At 43.9% G+C, this 9,876-nt stretch overlaps 1 long non-coding RNA gene across 1 annotated transcript; it reads right to left on the bottom strand.

Moving 5' to 3' along the window:
• Window positions 1-3,102: 3,102 nt before the first annotated feature.
• Window positions 3,103-9,490, bottom strand: LOC145719660 (uncharacterized). Its single transcript, XR_014142532.1, has 2 exons — window positions 9,299-9,490; window positions 3,103-5,831 (listed from the first exon to the last, which is right to left on the bottom strand). It is a non-coding gene; the product is annotated as an uncharacterized LOC145719660 (long non-coding RNA).
• Window positions 9,491-9,876: the final 386 nt, after the last annotated feature.

The raw sequence follows: 9,876 nt of genomic DNA, 5'->3' as shown, positions 1-9,876 counted from the left end.
CTGATCCTCCCCCTCTCATGCTCTCTGTCTCCCATTCTCTCTCTCAGATAAATAAATAAAAAATCTTAAAAAAAAAAAAAACTCCATCATAAAAGCTACCTAGTAAGTGGCCAAGAGTTGCTTCATTAAACAAAACACACTCTTTCACCATTAACACTCAAGTAATCTCAAGGGATTCAAAAGGATTTTGCTAGGAACTGAGGACACTTACTGTATATCTTTCTCATTATATCACAGTAAGTCAAGCCCAGGGACAAGGGCCCACTAAAAGATTGAGAGCAAATCACTGAGGTAAGAGAATACCTCCCCACTGACCCCATGTACCTCTACATCAACTGGGATGTTATTTAATATAAGTGAACTATTCTGAAAAAACTACATGCTTTCTGGTAACCTCAGGATGAAGGCAAGAATGTCCCCTCTCACTACACTTAGATGACATTATACTGGAATTCTTAGCTAATGCATTCAGAAAAGGGGAATAAAAGGTAAATAATGAAAAATCAAAGGTATACATTTGGGGAAGCAAGAAATAAAACTGTCTTTGTATCATGACAAGATTGTCAATTGATAAAATGTCAAAAAAATCCCAAATAACAAAGAAAACCCCATGAACCAAGAGGAAAAAAAAAAGATAAAAAGCTAGGGGAGCCTGGGTGGCTCAGTTGGCTGAGTGTCCATCCAACTCTTGGTTTCCGCTCAGGTTGTGATTACAGGGTCATGGGATCAGGCCCGTGGGGCTCCACTCTCAGCAGGGAGCCTGCTTTTCTCCCTCTACCCCTCCACTCCCCTTGCTTGCACTCTCTCTCTAAAATAAATAAATCTTTCTAAAAAATAAATTTAAAAGTTAAGGGGCACCTGGGTGGCTCAGTCAGGTGTCTGGCTTCAGCTCAGGTCGTGATCCCAGGGTCCTGGGACCAAGCCCCACATCAGGGCCCCTGCTCAGCAGGAAGTAGGCTTCTCCTTTTCCCTCTGCCCCTCCCCCAACTTGTGCTCTCTCACGTGTGCATTCTCTCCCTCAAATAAATAAATAAAATCTTTTTTTAAAAAGTTAATATTGGGGTGCCTGGCTGGCTCAGTTAGTAGAGTGTGCAACACTTGATCTTTTTTTTTTTTTTTTTTGGATGCTTTTTTTTTTTTATTCTTATGTTAATCCCCACACATTACATCACTAGTTTTAGATGAAGTGTTCCATGATTCATTGTTTGTGCATAACACCCAGTGCTCCATGCAGAATGGTGCAACACTTGATCTTAGGGTAGTGAGTTCAAGCCCCACACTGAGCATGGGGCCTACTTCAAAAAATTAAAAATAAGTATGTAAAAAGTTGGGGTGCCTGGGTGGCTCAGCTGGTTAAATGTCTGCCTTTGGCTCAGGTCATGATCCCAGGGTCCTGGGATGAAGCCCCACATCAGGCTCCTTGCTCATTGGAGAGCCTGCTTCTCCCTCTCCCTCTGCCTGCCGCTCCCCCTGTGCTCTCTCTCTCTGTCAGATGGATGAATAAAATCTTAATATATATATATATATACACATATAAAGTTAATACTGAAAAGGCAATTGCTTTCCTACAGATCTACACAAATATAGTGAACTCATCTTTGACAAAGAACCAAAGGTAACTCAATGGAAACAGTCTTTTCAACAAATAATGTTGAAAAGCTGGACATCCACATGCAAAAAAAAGTTTTAAATCTACAGACTTCACACCTTTCACAAAAATTAACTCAAATTTGATCACAGATCTTAGTGTAGATTGTGTAATTTCAACACTCCTAAAAGATAAAATAGGAGAAAATCCTTGTGATGTGGTATTTGATGATTAATTTCTTTAAAAAAAGAAAAAAGTTTTCATTACAATGAAAAACTACTCAGTGAAACAGAAGTTAACAGAATGAAAACACAAGCCATAGTCTGGCAGAAAATCTTTCCAAATCACTTATCTGATAAAGGACTGGTATTGAACACAAGCCAAAATATTCTTAAAATGCAACAAAAAGAAACAATCCAAATAAAGATGGGAAAATATCTGAACACAAACCTCATCAGTGATATAGAGAGTAAATAAGCACATGAAAACAATTTCAAAATCATATCTCATTAGGAAATTGCACATAAAAAGAACAATGAGATGTCACCAGTTGCTTGTTAGAATGGCTAAACATCATGAGAACATCAAACCGTCATTGCTGGTGGAAACGGAAAATGGTATACTTACTTTGGAAGAAAAGCAGTTTCTTAACACTAAGGCTACATTTACCATACTATGCAGTAATTACGTGTTTCAAATGTACACAAATGAATTTAAAACTTATGTTCATAAAAATCCTACATGTGAATGTTTATAGGAGCTTTATGCACACTTGTCATGACTTACATGGAACCAAGATAATTACAATAGGCAAACTGATAAAAAAAAATCACTGGTATATCCACTGGATGAAATACTCTACAGTGATGAAAGAAATGAGGTTATCAAGTGAAAAGACATGAGAACATTTTAAAATCATATTCTAAGTGAAAGAAGACAATATAACAAGGCTACACACTATGATTCCAAGCACAGGGCATTTCCCAGAAAAGAGAAAATTAAAAAGCATCAAAAGATCTTTGGTAACCTGGCCTTTGGGGTGGGAAGGAGGGTGAATAACTAGGTAGAGAACAGGAGATTTTCAGGAGAGTGAAAGTATTCTATAGGATACAAAAATGATGGAGACAAATCATTTCATATTAGCTGAGGACCTTAGATTATATAACACAGAGTCAACCTTAATGTATGGACTTTCATGCATCAAAGTTGGTTCAACAAATGTAACCTATGTATTACAACAATACAAGATATAAAATATAGAACAAACTGTGTCCAGGCAGAGGGGTTATGTGGGAAGTCTCTGTACTTTCTGATTAAGTTTCCTGTAAACCTAAGTGCTCTTAAAAAAAAAAAAAAAAAGTCTACTAGGAAAAGAAAAAGACGGACGCATTAATATTCACACCTGATAACTAACCCATGACAGGCACAGACCATCTTTCAATGTATTTCAACTTATTTCAGTAAGCCATTATGGTGCTTTATGACGTCTGCACCCTGAGACTTGGAAGACAGGAGAAACTTCCATTGAATGCCTTGTTAGAGTGTCCAGCACAGTGTATTTTGAGAAGTGAAATGAGTGCCTTTGTTACTCTCAGTACCATCTGGACTCCGACACTGATTGTATGTGTCCTGGCAAGGCCTTGTATTCTGGCCTTAATATATATACAGACAAGTGTTACTTTGATTTATATTGGGGGTAATGGAGACACAGGATTCCGTTCTTTCACCCCAGTGTGGCAACTCAGAGAATCACTCAAGACTAGTAAACAGGTGAAGATGGTGTCAATTGTCACCTCGTGCTAAGATGACTCATTGATGTATGGTAAGTTGTGACGACCCTCTGATCTGATCCTAATTCAGACATAAGAAGCAGCAGTTCTGCCTAAACTCCATTATGTATGAATGTGGTGATTTCACACCTAAAGTCTATGAACTCCCATTGCTTTTCACTCAGGTACTCCTATGGAGCTTCCCAGAGAACCCAGGGGTCTGGGAAAAGGGGGACTTCCTCCAGCACCATGGCATCTTACAAGAGACTGAGGAGAGAGTGGGCCATGCCCTCCTGTATGTGGCTATCCCAAAGTTCCAAGGTTTGCCCCATGTCTCAAGCTGGTCAAAGAGCAGCCTTTTTCAAGGCCATCATGGGTAACTCCAGGAGGCATGAAAGGAGGTCAATGAAGCATCCAAGTGAAGAAGTCTGTGGGCACTACCAGGGCCAGTTCAGTGGCAGTTTCAAGAATCTCCAGCCTTTTAAGGTACAGACACCCATTTGTAATTAACAGCATAAATGGGTTCAAGTAAAATTGGTAAACAAGAAGTATGTTACCTCCGGAACATAGTAGATGTTGTGGGTGCTGACAGAGAGAACAGCTTTTTCCTCGTAATGTTAGAGAGGGAGTGGGTGTCAGATTATCAAACAATTTCCAGTAAAATAACAAGGTTGACCAGGCCTCACATTTTATGCACAACAATGCCCTATCCACATTTTGCTAGCTCCTTTTCTCAACGTTTGCTTCTCTAGCATGTCCTCAGAGGAGGAGATCATTAATGTAATGTGGTACCTGTGTTCTTGGAGAAACCAGGATGCAGTTCAGATCTTTGCCTTCAGTGACTGTGTGGGAGGGCAAAACTGCTGAAGATCCACGAGGATAACCCAGGAAAGGTGTATTGTGTCCCTTCAAGATGAAGGCCACTGCAGCTGCGAGGCTGTTGAGATAAGCACTGAACAGAACAGACCCCACCCAATCTGTGACCGCAGGATATTTACCCAGTTGTTGATTGGTTGAGTCAATAATTTCCATAGAGTTGGGGACTGGGTATAGAGGTCCATTGGGTGTGACCACAGTTACGGTGTACACAGTCGTAATCCACTGTAATCCACAGTTGTAATCCACTGTGAGGTGTCATTCGTTCGTTCAAGGTAAAGAAGAAGTCAAATTCGCTGTTCAAAGGAGAAGCACTGGGAATAATCAACCCTTCACTAAACAGGTTTTGTATATGGCTTCAATCATTCAAGGGCCTATGCAATTTATATCGGGCCATATGAACCACTCTACTTAGAGGGTACAGTCCAAGAGGTCTCATTTTGTGAAGACAATTTGTAAGTGGCAAGGGCCTTATTTAATTTATGAATCATTGGTTCAGAGCTTCCTAGATCACTATGGGTTATTTTAGGACAGTGCTGTGACCATGGAGAATTTCAGGACCATAGTTCTGATGGTCAAGAAGAAACAGCTGCGGGGCGCCTGGGTGGCTCGTTAAGTGTCTGCCTTCGGCTCAGGTCATGATCCCAGGGTCCTGGGGTCGAGCCCCGCATCGGGCTCCCTGCTCCGCGGGAAGCCTGCTTCTCCCTCTCCCACTCCCCCTGCTTGTGTTCCCTCTCTCACTGTGTCTCTCTCTGTCAAATAAATAAAATCTTAAAAAAAAAAAGAAGAAGAAACAGCTGTGCTGTTTGTCCCCTATATCCTATTCAGTGACCCGTGAGACCATCAAAGGTACCCTGCTTAAATGTAGTGGGATCCTAGGTATAACTATAATTTGAGACCTAGTATTGATTGATTGTTTAATGGTTTCTGAGTTAATGAATTACATCAGATAGCAAAATTAATCCAGAACTTATGCTGTATAGGCTGAAAAGCCGAGCAGTGCATTCTTATCTGCTGTATAAATTCTTTTTGTTGTATAAATTCTTTTTGTACATTTTGGATTTCCAATTCGGTTAAATTGTGGTCCTTTGTTTCAGTATTTTATCTATTAGTCCCATCCTTGAGTATCCCTCTTTTCTTTGTCCCTGGATATACTTTGGCAGGGGGGTGCCTCTCTACCCTGGTATTTATAAATGGTTTCCTCCTAAGAGTCTCAAATCAGTGCCCTCAGGGTTAGGAGCCTTCCCCGTGATAACTGGTTGTTCTAATGGGTTTAAGGACAAGGAGCTTAAGTCAGCTTTGGACTAATCCCTTTGCTGTGCCACAGGGAGCCATGGATGTTGTCCCCAAAAATCCACAGAGTCAGGATACTTCTTGCAGAAGAGGCAGGGGCAGGAGCAGCAGAGATACTCAAAGGTCCCATTCAGCTATCTGGTGTTCAGAGTGTGGACTCAGCCCACCACTTACGGGCTGCCTTTCACTCTCTCTTTCTTCTTTCTCTTTTCAAATGTCTGCTCTCCCAGGAGTGACCTTTGAATGAGGCCACTTGTTTCCATAGGGTGTACAGGGGCCAACCCAGCCTCTGTCACAGCTTCACTCTAACACAGGGAGAGAAACCAGCAAAGACATCGATGCAGGACCACTGTAAGGAGGGCCCCAATCCAACAGTCCTGCTCCCTAAAGCCTAGAAATTCTCACAACTGCCAACTTTGGTTGGCTCAATCTAAAACTGAAGCTTGCTAGGTCACCAATGCAACACAGGACAGCACAGGGCACAGCACGAGCTCCCAGCCCCTGGCAGTCCATGCCACCATCAGGCAGCGGAGCAGGTGAGCAACTTAAAGCGAGAGAAAACAGATCCATGGAAGGGTGGTCGCATGTGTACATGCTACTCATAGCATCAACTATTATGGCCACCTGCTGAGAAGTGGTTCAGAAGTTAAGGGGGACGGCTCTGTAGCCCCCAACAACACACACAGGCACCTAGACAGTAGGAAAAGGCTTAGGACTCACGTAACAGAGGTCTCAGGGCAAGGCTGCCTCTCAGGCAGTTCTGAAATGGCTTCAAACGAATGAAGAAGAGACTGGCTGGGTAAGGAGTTCATTGGGGTTAGGGAGTGGGGCAGGGGCAAGAGTTCTGCACACAGGCAGGGGCTTTTCTGGTTGGAATCTCCTGCCTGCTCTAGAGGAGAGACCACCCAGGCTTTCTCATCGGCTTGTCTAGCTGGGAGCACAAGGGGTGGGGGGCAGAGGGGGGAGGTGAGGCTTTACCTGTCAGCGCTCAAACATCCAAAAATGCAAAGTCTGACTGCTCATTACAAGGACAAACATCAGCAAGAATAATATGCACTCACAATTGCTTGTTGGATATCGGAGGCTCAAGAAATTATCAAAACTGTGTACTTGGTGGTGGCTGGGCTTAACAGTGCTGGAAGGAACTAGGATATGTTCACGGTGATTTTCTTAAGTTACACTCCCTATCTCACAAATTTATTTTTAAAATATATATAAATTTGGGGTGCCTGGGTGGCTCAGTCAGTTAAGTGTCCAACTCTTGGTTTTGGCTCAGGTTGTGATCTCAGGGTCCTGGAATCTAGGCCCGCATCAGGCTCTGCGCTCAGCGTGGAGTGGGCTTGTCTCTTTCCCTCTGTTCCTTCCCCCTCTCTCTCTGGAATAAATAAAATCTTTAAAATATATATATATGTATATATATATATACACACACACGAATTTATGTATATTAAAGTATTTAACAGTCTTGATTTCATTTTAACTTTGTACACAGGAAACCATTTTAAGATATAATTCCTTTAAACACTAAAGGTTACAAAAGTGTAAACCATTTGTATGGTTTATGAAAATTTTCAAATGTCTAACTAGCAGGACATGGGGCATGACAGTTTGTCCTTCCCCTATATCACACACACGGTATTTTCCAGGAATAAGTAGCATATTACCTACATTAGGTGTTTGAGTTCAGCTCCTTACATGTACTGGATTTTCATATATTTACATAAGCTTTGGGCAGTTTTCCTCACATCAATTAAAACAGGAATTCAACTGCTTTAGCCTGTTGAATGTCAGCATTCTCTAGGGGCATGGACATGCACTAATTGATCCAAAAATAAAAAATGACCTTAAGAAAACTTAATTGAGTGCCTCTCACGTCTTGAGGTTCTCCTGCCTAAAGAGAACACAAATTCTACTTAGTTCCACAATTTTCTTGTTTTCCTCCCATTGTATCTCTCAATCAACTCACAATTTCAGAGCTCAAGTGCTAAAAGAAACTAGAGCCAAAGGGCTCAGTAACGGAACCCAAAATAAAGAAATATTAGAATCAGCACGTATGAGCAGCCTGCTTCCCACAGGACAGAAGGAAAGCCACATTCAGAACATTCTAGGGGCATCTGGCTGGCTCAGTGGGTAGAACATGTGACTCCTGATCTTGGGGTCATGAGCTCAAGCCCTACCTTCTAGACACTCCTGGTAGAGATAGAAGCCCTGGAGTGGGTCAGTACATGGAAAGAATGATACGGACACCTGAGCAGCCAGAGGAATGAACACACACCTGTAGGCGAGGCTATCCAGGAAGAAAAACTGGGCATTATATACTTCCCCTTGAAGGCTCAAGGGGGCCAGAGCTTAGAGACACGTCCTGAGGCCTCTGCCTGCCACTGACATTGCTTCGCACCACCAGTGATATCTTAAATGACATAAACCCAGTGTTTGAACAATCCAGCAAACCACTCAGACCCAGTGTTTATGTGAAAAGGAAGGAAAAAAATTGTAAGGCACTTTGGCTCAACAAGAAACCTCACAAGTATGGACTGCATTCACATAAATAAATAAATAATAAGCTGTTCATTATTAACAGGAGAACAAATTGTTTTATAAACTACTAATCATAGTTGAACACTACGGGTCTGCAAGTCTAAGCCTTGGAAATCCATTGGAACTCATCCCCAATTTAAGAACAGACCTCAGAATATCAGTAACACACTCAAGGGAGGAAAAAAGTAAAAAATAATACCTGCAGGGTAATACTAGAATTTTTTTTTTTGCCCTGAACTCACCCCTTTCTTGACTCTGGAAATATTTTACACTGTTTTTCACGATGTGTGGATTAAATAAATTTTTATTCATTGAAAAATTTGGACTAAAGTTAATTGAATAAATCGTTTAAAGGTGACAAACTGAGGGAGAGGCCATGCTGACAGGACAGGTCACCCAAGAAAGTTTCAAAGAGGAACCTCCAGCCAAAGGACTTCCCATAGGATGTCTGTGCCCAGGAAAGATCCTGGGAGGAGGGGCACAAGGATTTCATACAACGTTGTTCCAGGGGGTTATTCGCTACTTTTCTCTTCCGTAAAATATCCAGGAACAAAAACTAAACCCGTTTAAAAACGCCATCCCCGTTTAAAAGCGCCATCCATTGACAGCGGGAAAAAAAAAAGATAAATAATTGAAATACTGGGTCTGTCTGAAATGCACCATGAAGGACGAATAGTTCCTAGTGACGCTGTGAACTGGAGATGGGAAGTGGGCCAGGAGGGATCTGGAAATTTACGCAACGACTGGCAGTCCTAGGGAGAGCTGGGCACGGGGTGGAGGGGGGCGAGGGTGCCGCGACAGGATCGTGGATTTCCCTCGGTTTCCCACAATTTTGGAAAACTCAGGAGAAAACGGGTCCCCTCCGAAGAGAAAGGAGGGAATGGAGACCCCGCAGACCATGGCACCTCCCGCGCACGAACTCCAGAGAGCCAGTCACGATCGTCCCCTGTCACCGGGGGTCACCGCGCAATCCGGGGAGACGCGGAGCTGCGGGCGCAGAGCTGTCCACAGACTCGAGGGCCGAAGTTGCCGCGCGCAGGGACGGGACAGGACGCCGGGATCCCGGCTGCCGGCCCAGCCCCCACGCCGCGCGCCGGAGGGGACTGAGGTCGGAGCGGCGCCACCGACGGACTCGAGTCACAGACTTCGAGGCCAGCTCGCGCCTCGGCCATCTCAGGCCGGTTCCAACCAGCACTCCGCCTCCCTCTCTGGAAGGCCGGGCCTGCACACTCACCATTTCTAGCTTTCCTGGGTCTCCCGGCGTTCTACCTACGATTTCGGGGAAGGGACAGGTCTAAGCAAGACAGAATCCCGGGCAGAGCGAGGCGGAAGTTTTAAGCGCAGGGACCCGCCATCCCAACAATGGCGGGAGCCAGAAGCCTCCTGCTGAGCGCCTGCGGAGCGTCGCCCCACCCACCTGCCCTGACGTCTCCCCTGATTGGACAGGTTGCGAGACCCACCCTCCCTCCCTCGGGAGTGACAACTGGCCACCAGAGGTGAGGTGTCTGTGGAACACCAGTTGAAACTCGTTCTCTCCAGGGATTTTTACATAGGAGGTTAATGCTGAGGGGCCACTCGTGGAACTGCGACCCTTCTTTACAAATACAGACCCTTAAGAGTCACCTGGCTCCATTTTGATCTTTGACTATTGACAGCGTTGGCTCTTCCACCCAACGCTTCCCCACCCTAACTTAACTTCACAGTTTAAAAATCCTATTGCGTTCCAAGCACTTGGCTGTGGTGGAAAGTTGGAACCCCAGTCCCAGCTGGGTGCAGGGATTTTTCTAAAACCAACCACAAGTTGTAAAATGT

This window comes from Leptonychotes weddellii, unplaced genomic scaffold, assembly GCF_054177405.1.
Source record: "Leptonychotes weddellii isolate Sample4059 unplaced genomic scaffold, ASM5417740v2 HiC_scaffold_6130, whole genome shotgun sequence".
NCBI lineage: Eukaryota > Metazoa > Chordata > Mammalia > Carnivora > Phocidae > Leptonychotes > Leptonychotes weddellii.
This window is presented reverse-complemented; position numbering and strand designations above follow the sequence as displayed.